Source organism: Corvus brachyrhynchos, unplaced genomic scaffold (assembly GCF_000691975.1).
Source record: "Corvus brachyrhynchos isolate BGI_N302 unplaced genomic scaffold, ASM69197v1 scaffold302, whole genome shotgun sequence".
NCBI lineage: Eukaryota > Metazoa > Chordata > Aves > Passeriformes > Corvidae > Corvus > Corvus brachyrhynchos.
In genome coordinates, this window is record NW_008237244.1 from 5,823,852 (window position 1) to 5,848,194 (window position 24,343).

The window sequence follows — 24,343 nt, forward strand, 5'->3', positions numbered from 1 at the left end:
TCTGGGCAGCTCACAGGTTCAAGAACTAGTTAAACAAAACATGGTTTTGATATTCTTGCTCTGTCCCTTGGATAATAAATCTTAAATAGACAATGTGCCATGACACAAAAGTAAGCAATAACAAAGTCACACTACATCAGCACATACCACACAGTTAATACTGTTATTTAACTCACCCAACTCTAGAAACCATAGCTCTAGAAACTTTGGTTCAAAGTGAAGATAGAAGACACTCTTCCGGGTAACCAGCCTCCCTCACACCTGCCTGTTTTCTAGTAACAGCACCAACAAAGGCTGAGATAGCAATAGATCTTGTGCATAATCAATATGCCTGCTAAACATTGCTAAAATATTGGCAAAAATATGGCAACTGTCCAGTTGAAATTGGCAATCAGGAGTTTGGTTCATGTTGATCTCAGCTGTCACATCATTGAATTCTCTCTTGCCCCCATGTTATCAAACTGTAGTATCATTGTAGGACTTAAGTGTTCAGGAGCTGACAAGAGGTTCTACCAGCAATCTTAGGCGACTGTGGCCTGTATTTATCTGTGTACCAACTTTACCTAATGCAGACAATTGTAACTCAGATTTCAAGTTTTCTTGGTCATTAAGTAGGGGAAGATTCCCTGTATGTCAAAGTATCAGTCAAAATATGAACAATGCATTATTTTGGTAGTGTGGTATGAGCTGAAGATTGTATCAAGTATTTGGAAAATAACCAGTGTTTCTGTCAAATAAACATACAGTTGTCAGGGAGGCAATTCACGTATTAATAATGAGAATGATCACACCAAACACCCAGAGAAGAAAGTCTCCTTGTGCTTTAGTTTCTACTTCTTCTCTTCCTTTTATTCACTAGCTCCTCTTTGCCATCTCCTTCATGCCTCTCGCCATGATAGTTTTGCCATGTATGTAGCAGACCTTTCTTTAAAGAAAAGGCTGCAGTGACTCCAAGTGAACATGCTCTTTAGATTAATTGGGAAAGGAACAAAACTCATCCAATCCAGGTCTGGTGCTCCATTTTGTCCTGTCTTTGAAATGAAGGTTGTCTTTCCTCTCTGTTATTCTCCATGAGATACCAGACAGAGGAAGGGAGAATAAAGAAGTGAGTGGGGAGCGGGGGAGGACACCCCCTTCCCCTCATGTTCTGTGTGCAATGTTATTGTCTCGCTACTTTTAAAGCTCTCTCCCCTGTGTGCCTACATGCTTTAGTCTCCCCTCTCTTTACTCAGAACTAAATCAGTAGGCAACCTACAGCATATGCTGATGATGGGTAGTCTTTCAGCTGGTCCCGGGCACTGGTTTCAGAGCAGAGCAAACTGCTGGCAGCAAAATGCTTGAACTCCTGGGTTTTGAAGTTTCAGGTTCCCTATCAAAGCAACAGATATTAATCATCTGCTACGAGACTTTCAGCAGAAGGCATACAATTTTCCCAGTGGTATCTTCCTTTTAAAGGGAGTGTAAGAAAAGCAAAAAACCATTTCAAAAGATTTAGGATTGAAGAAAACAGCTAGATCCCAGTGGATAAAGAAAAACAGAAAAGTAAAAAGTTTTTCAAAGGCTTAAAAGCAAGCTATTCTTTAAGTCTTGCAAGATTCTTGTTTTATTTTATTAAAAGGTGTAAGTAGCCAGAGACCTAGAGCTCCACACATTTGGCATTTGTAGACATTTCTCCCATAGTTGTCATGTTTTATAAATCTTGATCCTTTCTTGTTATTACTGCTGATCATATCTTCATCTAGATAAAGTGGGTTTCAAGATATGAGACTAAAAATGCTATGGGTGGGAATAATTAAAAAAAATGTTGAGTGTGTGCTATTGTGGGAGACAGAGGAGTAGAAACTCCTGCAATTAAAGGAGGCTTTGATTTACAACCCTGGAAGAGACTAGGTCTGGCTTAATTGACAGAGATTTGTAGACTTTAAGCAAAAGGATTACAAACTTGTGTTCCTATCATTATAAGTAAAATTGTACACTGGGTGTTTTGGTGAAGGGTTTTAAAATATAATAGTGTGGTTTTATATAGTTTAAGTTAAGAATATAGATGGTATAAGAGAGACAACTGTGTGTACGTGACATGAGAAGTTATTGGTCAAGACACGGCTGCATTGCAGTGAGAAGTGCCACAGGTGATAGGTCATTAATCTAAAACAAAGTGTCATTTTAAGTATCTATTGGATTAGAAAGTTATAAATTACGATGTAACCCTAAATCTTGTGACTAGTCGCCATTACTCGAAGGTGTTGTAAAATCTCACACCTCGACTGATGCGTTTGTTATTTTAAACAATAAATTCGTGCAGTTGCGTAGTCCCATCCCTTAAAGTTATTTTCCTCCGACACGTGAAAGCGCGGGAAACAGACATGCTATGAACAGCAGAGACACTCTATTTAAAATTATTATTGAGCATAATTTGAAGAGATTGAGATATTGCTGCTGTTATGGAAATTGGTATCTCCTTTGGCAATTCTCATCATGATCTCTCCAATTCACATATATCCTTTAGCTAGATAGAAGATGCTGTATAATCCTTTAAACACCTTTCAGCTGATACAAGCACCACTTTTTGTACAAGTCAGAATACTGTCTTCAGGGGGCCAGTGGTATGTATTCACTGAAAAAAGCCTAATGAAATACAGCAACTTCCTTCCTTCATGGCAGAACACAATACTGGGTCAAGATAAAACATGGATCTGATTTATTGTCTTTCTCCATTCTACAACAAATCAAAATTAACTCTTGAAAGTCCATGGACTATTACTGATTGAAATATTTATAACTGTAATCAGTTCTGGACCAATTAAATTATTCAAAATTTAAACTATAGATGACATTTTTGCAAGAGTCAGAAAGAGATATCTCCGCTCTACAACATCTCTAGCAGAACTAATTAGAGCCAGATTTTTACTTGTTTGTCACGAATCTATTATTTGCTACAAATCTGCAGAAATAACTACAGTACATGAAAAATAGTGAGCCTTGTCTGTAGATTGGCTCAAAAAGATTTGAAAAATCTCTCTCCTGTGTAATTGCTCAGTTTTATCTTGGAACACCAGAAGGCATCAGGCTAATATCCCTGGTTTTATCACAGAAAAATTGCTATATTGTGAGTTTTATCAGTATGCTTTTTGAAGTACCCAGGTGTTACGGCGTTTTGCCCAATTTACCCACAATAGCACCAGAGCCAATTCCGGCTTTTTTCTTGTGTTATTAACTAAAGTCTTGGGTGTTTCAGTCTTTGGAAAGTTTTTGTTGCCTTTCTATGCCTTTCTGTGAATAATAACAGAGTCTTTCCACAACACTAACAATTTACAAACAAGATTCGTTTCTGACCATCTTTACAGCAAGACACCTTAGGAGAACTTCTATCAGTTAGTAGGCCATCAGCTAAATGCCTGGATCCAGACCTTTATGATTTTAAAGGAAAATATGGAAAACTTGGCTGAAGTGCCAAGGGTGTAAATGTCCTACATTGTGACTGCTTCAGTTTTAGTTCTTGGCTTTCAAGTGAAACAGGAAGTTGAAAATTCATGGAAGAATTTGCCATGTTCACAGAAAATGAGCATAGGGTGAAACGCAGCAAGCCACAGCAGTAAACATGTTCATTAAAGGAAAGTAAACCGTGAAAAGTTACTTAAAAGCAACGTTTAAACCTTTACAAATTCAATATGCATTGAGCGAGCAAGTGCACCAGGCCATAGAGTACTAATAAGCTTCTGATTCTCCTGCCTAAGCCTGAGTCACTCTGGCCTTTTGCATTTGAATGCATCATGTTTATGATGCTGCTGTAAACCTTGGACCTCAATTACTACAGGATAACAGGTTTTTATTGCATTACCCTTTCCAGACCTGAGAGCTTGGATTTCCCTGCACTTAGGCACCGAGACACGGCTGGGAGATGGTCTGCATAACCAATTACTAGATCACTTCTGAAAATATATATTCTGCACCACAAAGGCCTAAAAATGAACCATCAGCTCCAGCTACCTGCTGATGCCACTTGAGAGGAGAGAAAGAGGAAGAGAAAAAAGATTTGGCTACCTCTCTATAATTGCATAAACAATGCATCATTCACTTGACAAACTATATTAATAGCACCCTAGAGGACATGCTCTGAACATGCAAAATGCTGCAAAGCACTTGTATTTTATGGCAAATCTTTTTAATTTTTCAGTTAAAATGATAATAAATATTGATTTTCCATGTACCATTACTGTATCTAGAACACTTCCTGGCAGTGTCTGTGAAATTTAAGTCATTTGGTTTGAGTTTTTAGGCATCAGCTGTATCACATCAAAACAGAGAGGTTGCTTTCCCAGAATCCTGGCTTGTGTGCTGTATCCAGAATTTCTAAGAAAATGCTTTATTTTTCTCTCTGATGTTCCTCGCTTTTATGAAGGAGCTCTGATTTTAGGGTTAGCTGTGGAAGAGACACTGCCAGGGATCTATCAGCAGAGATTTCCAATGTGCAAGGATAAAGGGTTCTCCCCCAGAAAAAAAGGTTTTGGAACAGAGGAAGCATGAGAAACAATAAGAGTGCGGTCAAATATATGGCACTTTGGATAGGATTATGGAGGCTTTGTCCAGCTATGCGATACCTGTGAAAGAATTTCATCTGGACTACTCCTCTTCCCCAGTGTTTGCATTGTGAATAAAGCTTACCTCACTTGTAAACCCATTGGAGACCAGGGGATCATAAACACTAAAGCCAAGAGCCCATATTTCTTGTAGGTATTTAATGCTCAGTTGGTTTCAGTATCACCTAAAATCCTTCTGGCACCACAGCCTAGGAGTTATTACTAATAATGATTATCGTATGAGACACACCAATTCTGAGAGGAATCAAGGGAGACAATTAGCCCAAATATCACTCAACACCACGCCTCTCCCCAGGTTTGAAGGGCTGTGGCAGAAGTCTCTGAGCTCTTGCCTTCCCACAACAAATTAATTTTGTGCATTCCAAGAGTATCAAAAAGAGGCAGGAATCCCCAGTCTTCTGTCGCCCCAGGCAGAAAGGGGTGAGAGAACAGAGTAAAGGGCAGAGCACTAAGAAGCCCAGAAATTTAGTGAATGGAAGAAATTGGGTTGTTTGTGCAATAGCCCATTTTGTTTGGGACAGGCAGCACTGCATATGTTCATGAAATCAGCCCTGTGGCTGGGACACAGCAGCACCAGTGCACATTCACTGCCCAACAGACTCACTGTGACTCCAGCCTTCTCACACAGGCTGGAATTACCATTCTCCTCAAGACCACCTGTGTAGCACACACTCGGCAGGCCAGTGCTCCTGGGATCTGTGCAATAGCCTCTACATGTGCTGGAGGCATCATCTGCATGTGGGCAGAGACACGTATAAAATTTCCCATCCTGTTTCAAATGGATTGCCAGATGTCCAGAAATCCCTGACAATTGTCCAAAATCTCTGAACTCCACCCAGACAGGATTGCCAGGTGGAAAAAGTAGACGCATCCAAGAAAACTCAGATGGTAGCATAGGAAAAAAAAACCTGGCAGCAAAGCAGAGAAGAAGAAAATGAGAAATGTGGAGATGAGAAGGGAATGGGAGGAGTGAGAAATACACAAAGTTTTAGAAAAGAATGAATGTAGTTTGGATAAGTCAAATACTTTGGCTCTAACTCAAACCCTTAATTTAAACATAAAGAAGTCCTATCAGTAGCATGAAGACTTAAATAAGACAGCTCAGAAAGTAATAAAAACAGCTAGATAAGAAACCAGTCAATATCTGTGTGGGTTTTTGTTTTTAAAAACATATAGAACCAGATTAATGTATAAAAGTTGCAGATGGTCAATATTACATCACCAACAGTCAAAGTAATATTCCTTCCTTCCTTCCTTCCTCGGAACTACAGCTTCACCTCCCACATCTTAACATGTAAACTTTACTGTCAGAGGAGCTGGCTGAACAAGCAGAAGCCACGGATTTCCACAAATAATTAAAGCATAAAAAATAAATAATAAATGATAGCTGCCAGAGAATATTCTCTCTATTGCAGATATAGAAGGAAGGTACACAAGAGACCTAAGATAATCAAACATGCTCTTTTTTTCAAGTCACAGACTCATTTTGCTTTCTCCATTCCCACTCCCATATATTCATCATATGTTTGACTGATTCTATAACTGCATAGAACTGGACCCCAGGAGGGTCCAACTCTGCCTTCCTTTTGCTAAGCAACGCTTATGTGAACAATCAGTGTCTATAGTGGGATGATTCTCATGAGTAAATTACTAGCCAGTGTCAGAAAATACTGCAGAATCCTGTGATCTGTGCATTGTTTCTGTTGAAAAAATAAGGCACATGAATACTAAATTAAGAAGAACTTGAAATTCTCACATTTTTGTTATTATGGGAATGTGCAAATCAGGCAGAATAATTTTTCAGTTACACTTTTCTATTATTTTGCTGTGTTCAGTTTTTTTGAGTTCAATATAAACCTACAAGGTGAAAAAGGCCAGGAGAGAAGTCATTCATGGACCTTTATAAATATTTAGGAGGGAAAAGATCAATCTCCAGGACTGAATTTTCCTTGGGAAAAATATTGGGAGACTTCCTTCATTTTATAGCATATTTTCAGTTCTTGATTTAAAGCATGCCTGAACTTGAATGTGATACAGTCCTACATAATATGTTCTTACTGTGATTTCTTTTTCTGCTGAACCCTTGCCTTATTCAGCAGTCAGGATAAACAATGTGCTGGGGAGACATCAGCTGCAATGGTCATTATTTTTAATAGATTCCCTGAATCATGTGGAACAAAAATAAGATGATTAGTGAATAAACCAGAGGACTTCAAGAAAATAATTTGAAGTTTATGTGTAACTTTCATTTCTTAGATCAATTTGAATACATGCTGTATAATTGCTGAGGTTTGTCACTAAGCGCATTAGAAATTAGAACTCCCATTTCTGACACACAGCCTTTCATCTTCTGCTCTGCTGCATTCCAGGACTGGGAATATCACTGAGCTCTGCACCAAGGGAGCAGCTTACAGTCACAACAGGTCTCACAGAAACAGCACTGCTGGGTGGGTACCCCTTGGCCAGCAGGTTTCACCGATGCTGGTGGCAGACAAATAGTGAGATTCAGGACTCTTCTCTTTGGGGCTTTAGAAAGAAGTCTGGTCAAAAATACCAAGACCCAATACAACACTCCCAAGTACCCTTTATGCTCCTATTACTCCTTTAAGCTCAGCCAAAACCTCCAGTTTGTCCCTGGCTCCACTTAGCTCTTTTCCCCCCCTCCTGGCTCTTTTTCCACTTCCACTTTCATCACTTGTTTCCCAGGTTCTCTCTGCAGACATCTGAGTCAAATGTGTCTCCCTGTGAGCTCTAGTTTTACCCATCAGATCTTTCTCATGTTTGCTCCTCGTATTCCCGTAATCCGCTGACATAGCCAATTGAATTTTCATTGAATTTTCATTCTACTTAGCACCCTTCTTTAGTTGGGTTTCAGGGACTCCTTCCCCTCCCAAACCTTAGCCTCAATAACTCTCAGCCCCCATATGCCTTCTTTTTTCTGCAACTAGACTCAGCTTTCTTCTCCTACCCCACTCCATGTTCTCCACTTGCCAGCTAGCTGCATTTCTTCTCAGCCTCCTCTTTGCTGCCCCAGCCCACTCTCTGTTTCTGTTTCTTTAAATACATTCCTCATCTTCAATTTTTTCTGCTCCACTTCAACATCCCCCATCATGTCCTAATCTGCATTTCTTCACACATCAAGACAAGATGTAGTTTGTCTTCTTTAAACTTGAGTGAGGCAGTAATACTGCTCTCCAGTTGGCACCAGTAAAGCAGGACCAGCAATGAAAAGACAATCTGCTTGTCATTGTTACCTCTCCAGGGTCAAACTCAACAAGACACAGCCCAGAGCTGAGATGCAGAAAAGGGTGTTTTCACCCTGGGATGGGTGCAACTGGACTGACATTTCAGGTGTTGAAATATTAGCTGTGAAATATCTGCTGATAATGAGGAAACCTGCCTCTTTTCAAAAGTTTGTGCAGTTGAGGGGTCCTTGGCAAATATTAATTAGGAACAATAAAAGGTATTGTCAAAAGCGCATTTCCTTGCCCAGTTGTTAAGTTCCTGGTGTGAGCATCCTAGCACATGTTAAAGAAAAGGCTGAAAGTATTATTCTACAAGTTCAGCATTTTCAACAAATGTTACTTCTATTTAGCTTCCAGTTTTAAGGGATGAATTATTCCACAGTAGTGATAAGAAAACTGTTATTTAGACCTACCCTAGGATACCAGTCAACCCCATTTTTCAACCAGGCCTCTCCAGAAGCGTCTATATGGGAATCATATACTCATAGAATCACTAAGGCTGGAAAAGATCTCTACAACCATCAAGTTAAACCATTAACCTGACACTGCCAGGTCTACCAATACACGAGGTGTGTCCTAGCACCATTATCTACATGGGTTTTGAGCACTTTTAGGGATGGTGACTCCCCCATTTCCCTGGGCAGCCTGTTCCAGTGCCTGACCAACCTTTCAATGAAGAAATTTTTCCTAATATCCAATCTAAATCCCTCCTGGCATAATTTAACGCCATTTCCTCTTGTCTTATCTCTCGTTAACTTGGAAGAAAGGACTGTCCTCCTCCTGGCTACAACGTCCTTTCAGACAGTTGTAGAAAGCAATAACCTCCCCCATCAGACTCCTTTTTCTCCAGACTAAACAACCCAGGTCCTTCCATTGCTCCTCATCAGACTTGTGCTCGAGACCCTTCACCAGCTCCATTGCCCTCCTCTGGACTCGCTCCAGCACCTCAATGTCATTCCTGAGTTGAGGGTCCCAGAACTGGACACAGCACTGGAGGTGTGGCCTCACCAGTGGCTGGTACAGGGAGACAATCACTGCCCTGGTCCTGCTGGCCACACTATTGCTGATACAAGCCAGGATGCCATTGGCCTTCCTGGCCATCTGGGCACACCTGGCTCGTGTTCAGACACTGTTGACCAGCATGTGCAGGTCCTTTTGTGCTGGGCCACTTTCCAGCCACTCTTCCCCCAGCCTGCAGTGCTGCCTGGGGTTGTTGTGACCCAAGTACAGGACCTTGTCCTATTGAACCTCATACAGCTGGCCTCGGCCTTGGCCCAGTGATCCCTCAATGGCATCACTGTGTAAGAAAGTCGTCTATATTTTCTCTACAGTTCAAAGAACAGAGAGTTAGGGGATTGCTCCAGGAGCGATTTATCCCTTTTGAGGATATGTGCCCAAGGGCCACTTGAAATGGTGGCACTGTCACTGCTAGCAGACATTGGCACTGATGTTGCTTTGGGTGATCATGGAAACGAAATACAAGCATCAGACCAGTGGGGTGACAAAGTGTTAGAAGACTTGGCACTGCATGCAAAATGTGGATGTAGCCTAGAACTTTGACAGATGAAGTTCACCAAGCACCACATTACTGGAAGTGGTCAGAAGTCTAAACATGCCTCCTGACCATCTGCCTCATACCTTGGTACCTTGGGAAATGTGGTACTGAGACAAAATCCAAGAGCCCACGAAATCTGTGATAAAATCTCTAGCTTTAAATGGACTCTGGTCCTCCATCCTCAAGGGAAACATTTTTACCAGGGTAAAAAAAATATATTTTTTATATCAGAATTTTTCTTAATTTTTCCATAGTTCCATAGTCCCAGATGGTTAATTAAGGAAAAGAAAAAAAAAAAAAAGAATGTCTCTATTACTTTTTCTCTCCTTTCTTCCAAGAGGCACAAGTACAGTTTAAAGTCTGGAGAAAGAACAAAAACATTAATTAAAATTTGTATCAAACTGGCTTAACTATTTAGCTGCTTGTTGTGAGTGAAGTGCTTTTGTTTTCCTACCTATTGTGAGCTATTTGGTCTGCCTGAACTACTCAAGCAGCGACTAAAACACCTGGGTGCTGCAGCAATCACCTCCTTACTGAAGGTCCATCCTGAAATCCCTTCCTCATTTCCATTCCAAGGAAGTCTGAGTCGGTTGACCTTCAGGGCACATTGTAAAGCATAGTAAGTAGAGGAACTTCAGATAGACTCTGGAGAAAGCAGTTTTGCAGTGATAGGTTATGCCGGTCTGAGATGGCCCAAGGCACTTGCAGGAAAGAATTGCAGACTGAATTGCCAGCCCTGAGGGCTGCAGAGGACAGGAGGCCAGGGAAGTAACACTGCCTGTCTCTGTCAGCAGAGGCCCTGTGCAGTCATGGCTGGACATAGATACCGTCTGGTCTGTGCACAGAAAGGCTGGCAAATATGACTCCGACTGGATTTCTGTATAAGCCCTGGGATTCTATTAATTGTTTGCATATTGCATTGCTCCTAAGGCAAGGTTTTCCCACCTGCACTTGACCCTCATTTGCCATGCTGAACAAACATTTATACTTAGAGAGGAAATCCTCCATCTTATCTACCTTCCAGTTAATCAGCATCTTGTCCTTTTCTAGCTTTACTCTGTCTGGCTTTTTACATATGACTACTAAGACTACTCCCTTCTTAGGTATTCATCTTTACTGGGGCTATTTAAGAGAGGTTGAACTGCACAGCAGTGTCTCAGCTGTTTATCATTCAATCTCCCTGTTTAGGCAACTGGTTACTTATTTCACCCAGAGGCATCTGCAGAAGTATAGAAATTACTCACTGGAGAAAAACTCACCCATCCAGTTTCTCAGTGGTTCAATTCCTTAAAGAACTCTGGTATGATAGAAATTTACTGTACAGAAGGAATCCCCAGGAGATGCCAAACTTGTCAACCTGCTGTGTTCAGGGTACCACCTGGTATTTACTAGGACACAAAAACCAGTTTAAGCTTCTCCCCAGTTTTATAATATCCCCATGTAAATTCTTTGATATTGAGTACAGGTAAGTTCACCACCCAACTTTTCCCCTAGCAGTGGTGCTGATATGCCATTTTTCTTCAACCTGACTACTTATGCAACTTTATATCTGAACTATATGCATATATAAAAGTTTTAATGAAACTTGTAAATTCTTACTATACTTGAGACCTCTAGCCATTTATCAAATTTGTCTGAGATTGTGTCAGTGGAGCCAGCAGTTAGAAAGCCGGACACACACAGAGTATGACTCCATAAATGACATTTGTTAGGAGATCCATTTGAGAATGGATTAACAGGAATGTCTGGCATGATACCAAATGCCTCCTCTCTAGTGCTGTCTCTTTCTTCCTCCACTGGGATGAACACATACCCTATAAAGGAAAACCTTTCCCCCTCTTCCATAAATCTGCGTGTTGTACAAAGGCCATCTTTAGTGGCAGCTCCAAATCCTATAATGTCCCAGTTGGATTCAATGAGGTGCTTTTTTAAGAACCACAGTCTTGTCCAGGTCTGTTTTTCCTAAGGTTCAATGTCCACACACACTATACAGAAGTAACAAACACTGACAATACCATTCTGATACCACATGAAAGAAAATACCTTTATAGGCTTCCTTTCAATGTGGGCACTGTTCTGGTTTCATCATATGATAAACCACACTCATTAAAAGGTAAGCAAAATTACTCTCAGACTTATTTTTCTTACAGAAAACAGAGAAAGTCGCAGAATGGCTTTTTTTACAATTCTGCTGATGTTTGTGTGGCAAGCTAACAATGGGTGAACTCTTTTGCCCAAATACTGAAAGCCTTTATGGGTCTCTCATGTTTAGAAGCTGCCACTGATCCTCCTTCCAGGTTCTGCATCAGGAGAGATCAGGAGGTAAATGATAGGGTGTCATGTCTACCAGCAAAGGAAGTGACTGTTCTTATCTTTCCCAGGACTGCACAGTTGAGCGTCTTTCCTTATGCCGTCTTCAGTGTGCAAAGAACAGAGATTCATTCAGCTGAGAAGTAATCTTTTTCCCACCCTAGTTAGTCTTTAATTGGATGAGCTCCTTGATCCCTGTACCTGGGTGCACACAGGAGGGGAGACCCAGAGGACACAGCAAAGGGTGTGGGTGAGGTCCCAGGCAAGGCTGCAAAGACAATAGGCAATTAAGAACTATTAATGCACTGAGCACCTGAGAGTAGCATTTACATTTCTGTTTAAATGACAAGTTTAACCACTGCTGTTTTTCTTGTGCAATATCATCTGCAGTTAATTACAGGATATGTAATTCCACCTCCTTCCTCCTCAGTAGGAAGATATGGAAGTCACAGTCATTGGAGGGGGCATGGAGTCAGGTCCCCATCACTGCCCGAGGGCCAGGTGGACACGTGCTGTGAGACCCTTCAGTAAAGTGACATGACATTAGTGGTCTGATTTGGAAAAGCCTGCCAGGAAGAATGACTTTCTGCCACAAGCACAAAGGTGACCACCTGGAGGTTGTGAATGAATAGCCAGATTTTTTTTCTCTTTCAAAGAAACAGGTGTAGTAATGATTGTCAGGACAAGAGCTGACAAGCATCTGAAAAGTCTCTGCATGCATTAAACAGGAGACAACACAACACTTTTACTGATGGTGTGGTGAGCAAGGTATCATTCCGGTCACTGGATTCAGACATTTCCCCTGCAAGGCACTGAAACTTGCTGGAGCGGCATAGCCAGGCAAAGTGACCTTTTTTATATATTATTTTTTACTGCATAGCTTGCACTTTGTTGACTTAGCTGGGCACCTGCTGTAAACTGCAAATATGTTCCTGTCATCCTGGTTGAAAACAAAAACATTGAATGGTGTAGTTCTTTGGTGGACTGGTGCTAGCAAAGAGCAAAAGTACCTGTGCAAAATGCTGAGGTAAATTTTCCCGTCCTATAACCTTTCCCACCTTTGACCGTGGGCTGTGAGCGATTCCAGTCATCTGTATGGGGCTCTGTTGGTTTTTCTTTTAAACAACAAGTGTTCCCAAATACACAGAACAGATTTCTCCACTAGCTGATCCCTCAGCTTTTTGCCCTGTGTGGTACCAAATTCATGTGCTCTAGAGTTGACTTTGCATAGGCTCATTTATAGCCTGTGCTCCAGCTTTTGTGTTTGTGACATTCTCTAAAACCATTAACCATCATTTAAAAGTGTTGCCACCATATTTTCAGTGCAACTGTACACTCTGTGTCAGTCTCTGCAGCTACAACTGGCTGTCTTTACAGTAAATTCTTTGTCTTTTTTCCCCTAAGTAATGCAATAAAGTAGCTTTCTTGTCTCTCAGTTAAATATTCATCTCCTCTGATAGATGTGTAAGTAAAGTTGAAATACCTTTTGCTATTGCCTATGTAGTTTGGCAGAGGTACAAGCCCCATGTGCAACATAATTATATCTTTGGGTTTGGACTGGAGTAATTTTTGGAGGAAAAATAATGACCTTTGCTCCTAAAGCTTATGTCTTCCATCTTTCATTAAAGTAAGTACTGGGAATATACTTAAGCTGAAGGAAAAAAACCCCTGCTTTATCAGGATTATTGTAAGAAGCCCCTTGCAAACAGAGAGCACAGTTCTCTGCTGCTGGTATTTTTTGTATTCAGAAATCAGAATTTGAGGCTGGCTTTGTATTTATAGGAGAGGAAGTTTGTACTTCAAACAGGTTCATTATAGCATGGTGCCACTGAGATGCTTGAGTGCTCAGAATATCTCAAAATTTCCACAGTAGCTGTCTTGTAGAGCACATGTACAATCAGCTTCAGGATTCAAGAGCCACAGAAAATCAAGTCAAGATACTGAAAATTTAAGAATTTACTAAAAAAGTATGAAGAATGAAACAGATATGAATTTTTCAAAGAAATGGAGACATAAAATCCATTTTGATAACATTCTTCAGTGCTTTTAAAAATGTGTAGTTAGTGTTTTTAAAAAATTAATCCCACTTTTCAGAACAAAGGCATTGGCATTTGGGATCTTGGGTGAAACCAGCACTCCCGTTTTTGACCAGTTCCAGATGCAATTCACATCTCATTTCAGGGAATTCACCTCCATTGCAGAAAGCATCTCTTAGTAAGCCGAGTACTTCCTCAAAACCAGAAGATGCTCATTACTGGATACTGTCCCAGATCCAATCCCTGCTTCATAAATAGTGTTTAAATTTAGTTTAAGTTCAAATCGGCTAAAGATGTCTGACTTGCTTTAATACTGATTAATGTTCAAAATTCAACTCTGTATTGGCATTTATTATTATCTTCAAAAACTTTCACACTTTCATTTGGGTTCTACAAGGTATTTTCTGTGATTCCAGAAGTCCCAACAATGGATCAGAACACTGCCTTGTGATGAGCAGCAAAATCTCATAATAAAAGATTTGCTTTCTGACCATATTAACTTACATTCTATACAAAAAATACTATCTGGTTAGCCAGATTGATGAGAAAATTTAATGAGTTCTTGCTCATTGATTGTTCTTGCTCAGATCAGCAGCGAGACAATACAAAATTTTGACAGAAAGAGCTCAACTGGACTATGCCTAGAAATGGTCTCTACAAAATTTAGCAACATTTGAGTCAGTATCATCTCAAGATGGTTTTGTAGACAGCACTGCACCAGGGGTATCTGTCTGAAGAAGGAAATCATGTAATTTCCCAAAGAAGCAAGAAGTTAAAAAAAACAGATGAAAGGGTTCATTATTAATTTCAGTGTAAGGTTATGCAATCCCAGACTAATTAGTTTTCCTGCTCCAATCTTGAGTTCATCAGTTGAAACAAACAGGGATGAATAAGATGAACTGCCATTATGAGCCAGAAAGATGCTGCAGTTAGGGAAAAAGGCAAATGAGATCCTGTATGTGTCAGGTGAAGTATTTCAACTGGCAATAGGAAAGTATTTGTGCCCTTGAGCAAGGCACCAGCAAGACCTCATCTGAAATACAGCACACCCATAGAGGCCATCCATGTGCAAGATTGATGTATTCTGGATGAAACTGCTTCAGAAAACTGTTATGGTGGGAGTGGGGAGAAAGAAAAGCCTGTCTCAAAGAAGATAAATTAAAATATTTTGTTTGTCATCCTATCAAAGCACAGCCTAAAAGGATATGTGAGTGCTATTTACTATGGAATAAATATCAGGCAGCGATAAGAGCTATTTAAAAAAAGGACAGTGTTAGGCCAAGGATAAATTTTGACTGCAAATAGGAAAAATGCAAACCATAAAACCAATGAGCTTCTAGAACAGCTTTTCGTGGGAAATAAGATCAGAAAAATACAGATACATTTTAAGATGCAGTTATTCAGTTTATGCAAGTTTGGCAGAACTGCCTATTCAGTTATCCAGTCCTAAATTCCTCTGTTCCTAAAATTTTAGAGACTTACTATGATAATAGCTCAATTAACCCTTTAACCATTAAGATTGAGAGGTTGCATTCAATATCAGCCATAAGTAAAAACCCTGGCAATGTCAACATTGTGCTATTGTCTATTTGTTGAATTCAAACTGGAACCTTTTTGTGTATTAACAGGTTTGAAGCAACCTGGTTAACCCCAAGAATTAAGGCTGGAATCTAAATGAAGAATTAAAATTAATTGAGAAGAAAGGTACTTAGCTTCAAAGCAAAATGTCATTTTTTTCACATTGAGAATCTGAGTTCCACATAAGAAATATTCCCTTTACAACAAATACACCAAAATGTGCTTTCCCTCTGTAAGTAGTACATAAGAATGAATTCTTCTGCATAGACACTGATATGTCCTGGAGCCTAAGGAGAACTGGAGCTGTATCTCTTTTTCTCTTTGTTCTATTTTCCTTTCTTTCCTTATTTTTCTTGGCACTCTTAGACGTGAGACATAAATATGCAATGGCTGCACAAACCCCATGTGGGGTGGCAGCAGGATGGCAGTGGCAGGCTGCTGGGGACACTCATGGTCCTCTCTGCGAGAGCCAAGAGGACAGCACCAGAAGCTGCAGCTCCTGACCTCTTGCAGCTCTCACTTTCTTATCCTTTATAATCCATCACTGGTCCCAAGAAATGCATGACCAGCTGTCTGAATAACTTTTCTCACTTTGAAAGCTATTCATGAGCTATTTTTTTCATAAGGGCCTTTAAAATGTTCAATAGCCACAATGCTTTTCTTTTATTATTAATCTGTCTGCAGGAGCCAACTTCTGTACATTTCTGCATGTGCTTTAATTCTCTCACAAACTAGAAAGAGAGCTCTACTGAAATCTTGGCTCAAAATTTAAATCCCAAGCTTGTTGGTAGTGTGGAACCTCTGTTAGCAGGAAGACCATGTTTACATCACACTGTCTTTACAGTAAACTCTCCAAAGAGAGGGCAGAGGACAGCCCAAGCAAAAAAAAACGCTAAAAGGCATTCAACGGGTTAAAAGGAAGAACAAATATAGCATGAGGGATTCTTTATTAAATCTCTACCAATCTTGAGGAAAGGCCAGAGAAGCTGAAAGCTGAAGAAAGATACTTGGCAGGAGGTTCAAAAAGCATTAATGATTGACTGCCGTGTTCTCTGGCAGAGGTCAAGCATGGACCACTCACCATGTCTTGACTCTGCACACTCAGACTTCACTTAACTGGGGCAAATCACAGCCCTGGTCTGTATTTGGGGCTGTCTGCCACTGCCAAGGTAAAATTTCTCCCTGGTACCATCCACAGAAGTGACATTAACAGTCCTTTGGCCACCAAGATCATTGGTGACTATTTTGAGGCTCCTCTAGTCTCAACAGTCTTTCTCAGAGATCCAGCCATAGGTGCCTGGTGAGCCAAACTCAGGTGAGGAGCTCAACCTGGTCACTGCAGCCCGATGGTTCCCCGGACACTGCTGACACCTCAGCTATTTTGGACCTCCCCATCTAGGGCTCTGACACTCCATACTGGGGGCTGGTTACCAGCCATTGTGTTGTCCCAGGGGACTTCAACATCGCCAAGCTCTAACAGCAATTCCTACCTGCTATTTTACCACTCACTTGAAATTTCATTCCAGTGCCAATGCAACTCTCAGGGCAAAATGAAGCCCCTGTCTAAGAAGGGAAGACGCCCCGAAGATATCCACAGCACTGCAATGTGAAAAAATAGCTGTAAACTGCACAGAGTCAGGGTGTAACTGGTCACAGGAACCTTCATAACTGTGGGAGGACATGAAATGAATGAGGCAAACTGAAGGACCCTAAGTATTTCAGGCCTTTCTTTTCTTTAAGAGTGGGGCCGACTGCTTGGCAGGTTTCACAGAGTTCTCACACAGCTATATTTAGGACTGGAGAGATGCCAACTCTCCATTGTTCAAGTTCACATTTCATCTGACTTGATGGAAATTTACACTTTATGAACAAGATTGTTCTATCAACTGAACCTTGCCATGAGACTTTGGCAAAAAAGGCCATAAAGCAAAGGAGAGTTCAGAAATGAGAAAGTATTTGCAACAAAAAAACATTTTATCAAGCAGATTCAAGTGTCTTTTTAAGAGTCTTGGGGTTTGAAATTTTCTTTTTTTTTTTTTTTTTTATGGACAAATGGTAAATCTCAATTTGTGAAATTTTCTTTTTTTTTTTTATGGACAAATGGTAAATCTCAATTTGCTATGTGTTCCTACTGTTGCTTCTCACTGGGGAATACAGGATGCAAGGATGCTCATCAATTAAAAAATAATGTCTAAAAAACAACTCTATTCAAGTTTTTTTAAGTCTCTGGAAAGGATATGTAGGAACTGTTAACAAAGGGACTTTCTCACAAAGCATTTGGTTCATCCTTCAAGCACACACATGGCTCTGAGCAGTTTTGTGTGGTTTTACATTGGTTTATGCAGCATCTGAAGCAGGGCAAGAGAGAGCAGACAGTGGGCAGGAGAGCAAGAAGAGGTAATTTATTCCAAGCAGGCACAATGATGGTTCCTCATACATGCAACTTCCTCCATGTCCTGAACTATCAGCTGCAGTCAAGCAAGAAGGAGAGAAGACAGGATTTCTCAGGCACTTTTCCCCCCTCCCAAGCATTTTAGCCAAAGGAGCTAAGAAATGAGGCCCATGTGTAACATGAAACCCCAGAAATTTCCAATATTTGGATTTGGGTTCATTTCAAACGATTATTCTCATACTGGTTCACTAATTTATTATTGTTTTGCACATTTATTCCAAGCTGCATGAGGCCTTTTATGGAGGTATTGGATATGTTCTCCCAAGCCCCTATTAACACTAATGGGCATTATGCAGGTGCTTTAGCACTGCCTTCACCTTACAGCGTTTTTGTTACCTTAACTATTGGAAAGTGCATTGCTGTGTACACTGGGTGCCAATTGTGTTTGCAAGAGGTAGGAAATTACCAAGTACAGAATTAGCCCCCATCTGAGCCGCATGTATGAGTTATTTGGAAAATATTTGTTTAGTTGCCTTGGAAATAAATAGCTCAAACTTCAGAACGGATTTTTAAGAGAATTCGATAACATGCTCCTAGAAGTCTCCTGTGGAAGCCTAGTAAGAGCAAAATGTTTTTCCTCTGATCTGCTGTCTGATATGATTTGAAGTGAATGTGTAAAACTTCCCAGCACATCATTTTGTGGAGAATATTTTTACTAAAGCTCATTAGATTTTTAAATATATTTTCTTGCTCTAATTTTCCTGTAGCAAGCTGAACTATGAGTCAGTCCAAATGAGATTTAAAATAGGTCTCAATTTTCTATGCATGTAACTGCTCTTAATTGCACAGAACAAGTTTAGACTGGCTCTATCCAATTAAGACAAAAGGAGAAAATGATAATTAAAAATAAATCATAACAATCAAAAGTTGCATTTGCAATTTTGCTTTAGATGCTCCCTCCTCCCACATTTTTGAAGTAATGCTTAAAAGAAATGGGACAATATCTTAAAGATGCATTGTCCTAGATCTGGCAAAGCAAATGTACCCATCTTTGTCAGGCTAAAGGTACCTATTTCGCTGTTCAGATCAAACTTAATTGTGCATAGAATTTAAATAGTTCTTAATTATAACTTTGTTCTCTTTTTTTTTTTTTTATGACCTTGTATTTGCTTTTGTTATTTAAATATGTTTTACAGAGACTGTCTTCAGGTATAACTCACAGATACCTGCTTGGTATTTTTAAGTTTGTGGGGGGAGGAAGGAGCAATTTCTGAAATAGTTAGAGTTTGCTTTCAAAAGGCAATGTTTTGCATTATTATTTCTTCAAGAGTATTATTCCTGTGATCTCACCGCTGTGATAAGAAGTATTTTTGAATAATGTATGTTTATATGTGTGAACAGTGTGTCCAAACCATGCATAGAACAAATCAAAAGCTATTGACCAATGCGCAAGGTACTGAACTGATTTTAAAAGAGCAATTTACAATTCAGGACCCTTCTGTCCAAGTGAGATTTGTTGCAAAATATTCCATCAGGCTGAAGTGTTACAGTACAGACTTAGGAATGAATTTTACAGAGGGAAACCACTTGTTCTTCATTATCAATGTGTCATTGATATTGAGAGAGCCAGAATAAATCAGTTTGATTTCTCTCTGACTACAGTATTTGGTATACTTGAGAGACATGAAGGTAAGTGGCACCAAATACGTGGAGTTAAGAACGGCTCCATTCTGTTTTCCAGGGGAAGGCTCCATCTCACCTCAGAATAATCACCAGGAAATCACGTATCTGTTGTAATTTCGTCGGCTTTTCTGTCTGAAAGGAGAGAGAGAGGCCCCATTCTGGAGTCAGTATCTAAAATAAGTAACTGATAAATCAATAGATCACTGAGGTTAGATAAATCCCACTTTTTGGCTCCATAAAATAGTAAATGTTTCAAGTGTGATTTCTGCAAACAAATGCCAGGATGTCTGAAATGAGTCAATTTATCTTTTATGCTTCCTTCCAACTTCTGTTAAAACTTCGATGGCAAGGAAGCTCCTTCAGAGAATGCAGTCCATGTGTAGGTTAGAAAGGGATCTATAAGATCTCTATTTCCAGCATTTGTTTTCTTATAACTATCATTCTAGCTCTAAAACTTTGCTGGTCATCTCACTTCCTATAGCCATACTAATGAAATAAATATTTGGGAAGCAAACAAAATTTATTTTGAGGAGCAGTATTTGCAGTACAGACATGAACATCTTGTATCAGTCCTCCAGAAAACCACAAGAAAAGAAGATGTTCTCACTTCCTTGAGAAAGCACAACTTATACGAGGTCTATATTTTTGTCTATTTATTCCTGTGGGATGCTATTTTGCTTATTGTTGTGCTTTATTCTTGCTGTTCTCAGAGAAATGTATAGCTCTGTCCCTTCCCTGGGCAGCATTATCCAGTGCTGAAGATAACAGCATCACCTCTGTGACTGTCCCAAGCTCTGTTGGCCCAAGCTTGCTCCTGAGCTCAGGTCTACCATGTGGTGGGGTGTTACACTATGATACCAGCTGAGCCACTGAGCCAGAATAAACAGAATGCATTTTAACATAAAGGAATATAGTACAAGAAATTTATTCTCAAGTCTTGGAACTGTAACCATGTGTTACCATATTGTCTTCCTTCTGCTCCTTCTGTTTCTTATTTTCACACATTGCTCCATTCTTTTGCAAATCTTTCCTCACAGAATGTTAAGAAACTGAGATCTACCTTAACTAAAAGCTGTTCTGCTTTACATCATATTCATGTTGTTGGACTGGCTGCTACCTTTCATCTTTCACTTTTCTCATGGCTCTCGACATTTTAAATCTATCTCAGCTTAGCTTCATTTACTATTCCTCATACCTTCTTTTTGCCTGCTGTGACAGTTCCCTAATTATTTCTTTGTGCTTGACCATACATTCTGACTTAGACTGGCATTGCAATTGATAGAGCTATCATATATCTCTGCAATTTTGAGACAGAAAAAGATCAGGCTGGATTCCATTTCCTTGCCAATATATTATTTCTTTGGCTTTGTTTCTCATAGTGTTTTCCACACTTCATTTTAGACAGGTTCACTGAGTGGTTCTCAAAGCATGGTCCACAAATAACAGTTTGACAGCAATGCCATGGTATGTGGTCAATGAGCCATGTTGCCTTTAACAGTGTTTTCAGTTAATATTTTGATGATAAACACGCACAGAGGTACTTGGGAAATTTAGAGATGGCCAGTCTGGAGCACAGAACTTTGCTGAACTGCCAGCTTAAGCAGTACCTAGCATATTCTGCTGATGGAGTATATGCTGATGAGGGTGGCATTTTAAAATTAGAACAGAGAACACCTCCTCTGCCACAACAAATCTGCACACTGGAAGTTTGTTTTGCATCTGGGAGACATAAGGAGAGATTCCTGGTGGTGTGACCACATCAGCTCACTCAAAACCACTATATACCTGATTCTTTGTGTTGAAGTCTGACCCATGTTCCCAGAGAAAAAAATATCCTTTTACACAGACATTCACTTCTGTAAAATCCTACAATATTAAAAGAATTACCTTGTCTATCTAGAGACATCACGATTTTTTGGCGAAGGAGCTGTTGCTCCTTCCAATCTCATTTTCATTCTTTAGGGAAACACAGTAGGAATGAAGATCCAGGTGATGGAATGGGGTAGATGCCACCTGGTTGTTCCCCAGTCATCCCAAGGATGTGCAGCTCCCCAGGCAGGGTCCTGCTGTGGGACAGAGTGCAGCCTCAGGCCAGACGAGACCATCGGGGTAGCCTCACCAGCTCTGCAGTCTCCAAACCCTTCCAAAGCAAGGAAGAAATACACAATTCCATGGAAATGTAAAACATAGATATGCCTTTTGTCAAGCTGTTGGGAATGAAAAATAGCTAAAGAATAAGAGCCCAGAAACTGTTATTTTTTTCCTCTCGGAAATCTCCCAAGAGCATCTTTGCTGACTTAATTTATCTAAGGGAAAGCTAAAATGGCTTCTGCTTACCTCCTCCCCACCTCCTCTTTTTTCATAAAAGAAAAGTCTGCTTATAAAAAGAAAAAAAAAAGATCAGCACCACGCAACTTGGAATATGATTTCATGTGGAAAAACTTATCAGAATCCCACCAAAAACTGTTGTGAAATTTCTGTGAGTGTTCAGGAAGGGTATAGGGGGAGGCTGCATTCAGTTTCAATGTAATTCATACTTCAAAGAAAAATTGTTCACTAAATGCCCTTTAAAAAAATCACTGTGAAATAAAAAAAAAAAATGAGAGAGGGGAACTCTAAATATTTTTTTTCTTTCTCTTCATATCTATTGTTGATATTGATTTCTTCCCATAGTCATAAATTATATGCTGTATTTCTAAGATGTGTTCGTTCTTGTCCTGACTTATGTTAATCAATGTTTTTGTTACCACACATCTTGAATATTGCATTTCTCTGGTGGCTGGCCTATCATCATCTATAATTATTCCAACTTCCAATTAGGTCTGAACTCTTCTGCAGCATTATTTACTTGCTTCTAGCAACGAGACAACATGCTATATCCATTTATGTTTTTTTCTAGGTTGGTGCTCAAAACACATTTCATTTAAAATTCTCCTGTTGATAGTAGAGTCGTTGTCCAAGTCATTGCACCTGAGGCTTTCTTGACCTCTTATTCTCCATTATATATTTTATATCTATATCAATTATACAGTTGTGTCTATACCAAATTCAAAGTTATCTAATAATCAAAATAACCCCCATGCATACAGTGAGTGCCTTATTTGACACAACAGCCCCACAAACAATGTCATTTAACTGCATAGCCCATCAAATCATGGGTTTAGAAACCTTCCAGGAGATTTCTTTTGTGAACGTTTTTTGAGTCATATTGCCTGAAATCCTGATTACCCAGGAGTATACTTGCACTTTCTAACATCCCAATACCAAATATGGAAGCAATGTAGAAAAATCTAACAGAATGGAAGCTGGAGAGAGACACAAATGGTGGAAAATGATTAAACAAGCCCTGTTGGTGGCCTGCGGATGTTTATGATTAATGTAGATTTAATCATCAGCATGTAATAAAAATTCATCTCTTCTAATTGGCTTTTTTTATTGATGCTTCTGTCGCTGAGAAAAAACCATGAATTTCTTTGTATTAAAGTTTGGAATTCTGCAAATACAGTACAGCTAGGATGTATGCAAGGTAACACATGCACTCACTATCTATTTTAAAATGCTGCTCTGACAAAAACAGTCATCATTTTATGGTCAAAAGATCTAAGGAAACGGAAGAACCTGCAACACCTTTTTTGTCTCTCTAATTATTTTGTACTGCATTGATTTTAAATGAATCTGAATACAGGCTACAAATCCTGGCTTTGGGGACTGTTGAGGAAATGAAAGCCTTCACTGATCTGAATGAGAACAAACGTGATAAAGGCATGAGGCAGGCTGATAAAAGACAACACCACTCAGAAAGAAGCAAGCCTTTTAAGAAATGTCAGATGATTATTTATTATTTCAACTGCAGTATCCTAAGCACTCCAGTCATGGTGCCGTCTCACCAGGTATTGTAAAAGTAATTAACAGAGCAGAAAACCCTTACTGAGAATTCAAAAATAACATAATAGTTTCTGGATGCTTTATTCCTACTTTCTGGGTTTGGGGTTTTTTTGTTTTCTTGTCACAGAAAAACTTCAAAGATTTGAAGTTTCAGACTTGCTCTCTTCTGTATAAGCTCTGTGCTTTTTTCTCTGCAAATGTCTGTGAGCTGTTTTTGTGGCTCCAAAATATATCATGTGTTTCCTTCTACTCGAAAAGATAATTTGCAATAATAATAAAAAGTAAGAAAGGAACATTAAATGTATAACAACTCTAATCGGTAAACATTATATAATGTGCAACAATCAGTGCAGTATGTCATTGATGTACAAATCAATGTGTACATCTCCTTTCAATTACCAATTGATTCTGTACGGCTTTCCCCTCTAACAGGGCTTATTTGTTAATAAAATGAAATGTGAGCAAGTGTTTGAAAATCTCTCTGTGGGTAGCGAAAAATAAAAGATCGCAGGGCAGTTAGAGAAAATGATGTAGGCTTGGGGGCCTCTTTTTTTCCTACTGCATAAGCATGTTCTTACGGGCAGAAACAAGAGCAAACTGTTTTCAAGTAAAGATGTCTGCTAAAGGACAGGATTTGAAAGCAGGTATTTGGCATTATGGGGTTCCCCAGCCTCTGATGATTTCTGGCAGATGTACATTTTTATAAGCGTTACTGGCATTTTATTTTCCTCCTCAGTACCCAGCATCAGCTGTGTGGGGGGGGCTGAGCACTGCTAACACTCATGTCTCCAGTGAAGCCAACGCCAGCGTGGCTCCTTGGTGCCCAGGCTGCTTCCCAGACACGCCGACCCCCACCCCTGTCCCCACCAGAGAGGTGGCCTGAGCAGGCGGGTCAGGCCACTGCAGCGGCCGCACTGTTCTCTCAGCGTGAGGCAGCCTCTGCAGAACAGCCAGGACGGATGGATGGCTCGCAGTAATTGCTCTGACACAGACTGATTACTACAGTAACAACAGTCGCTCCTAGTTAAGGAGTAGCTTTGGCATATGGTATGCATTTGGGG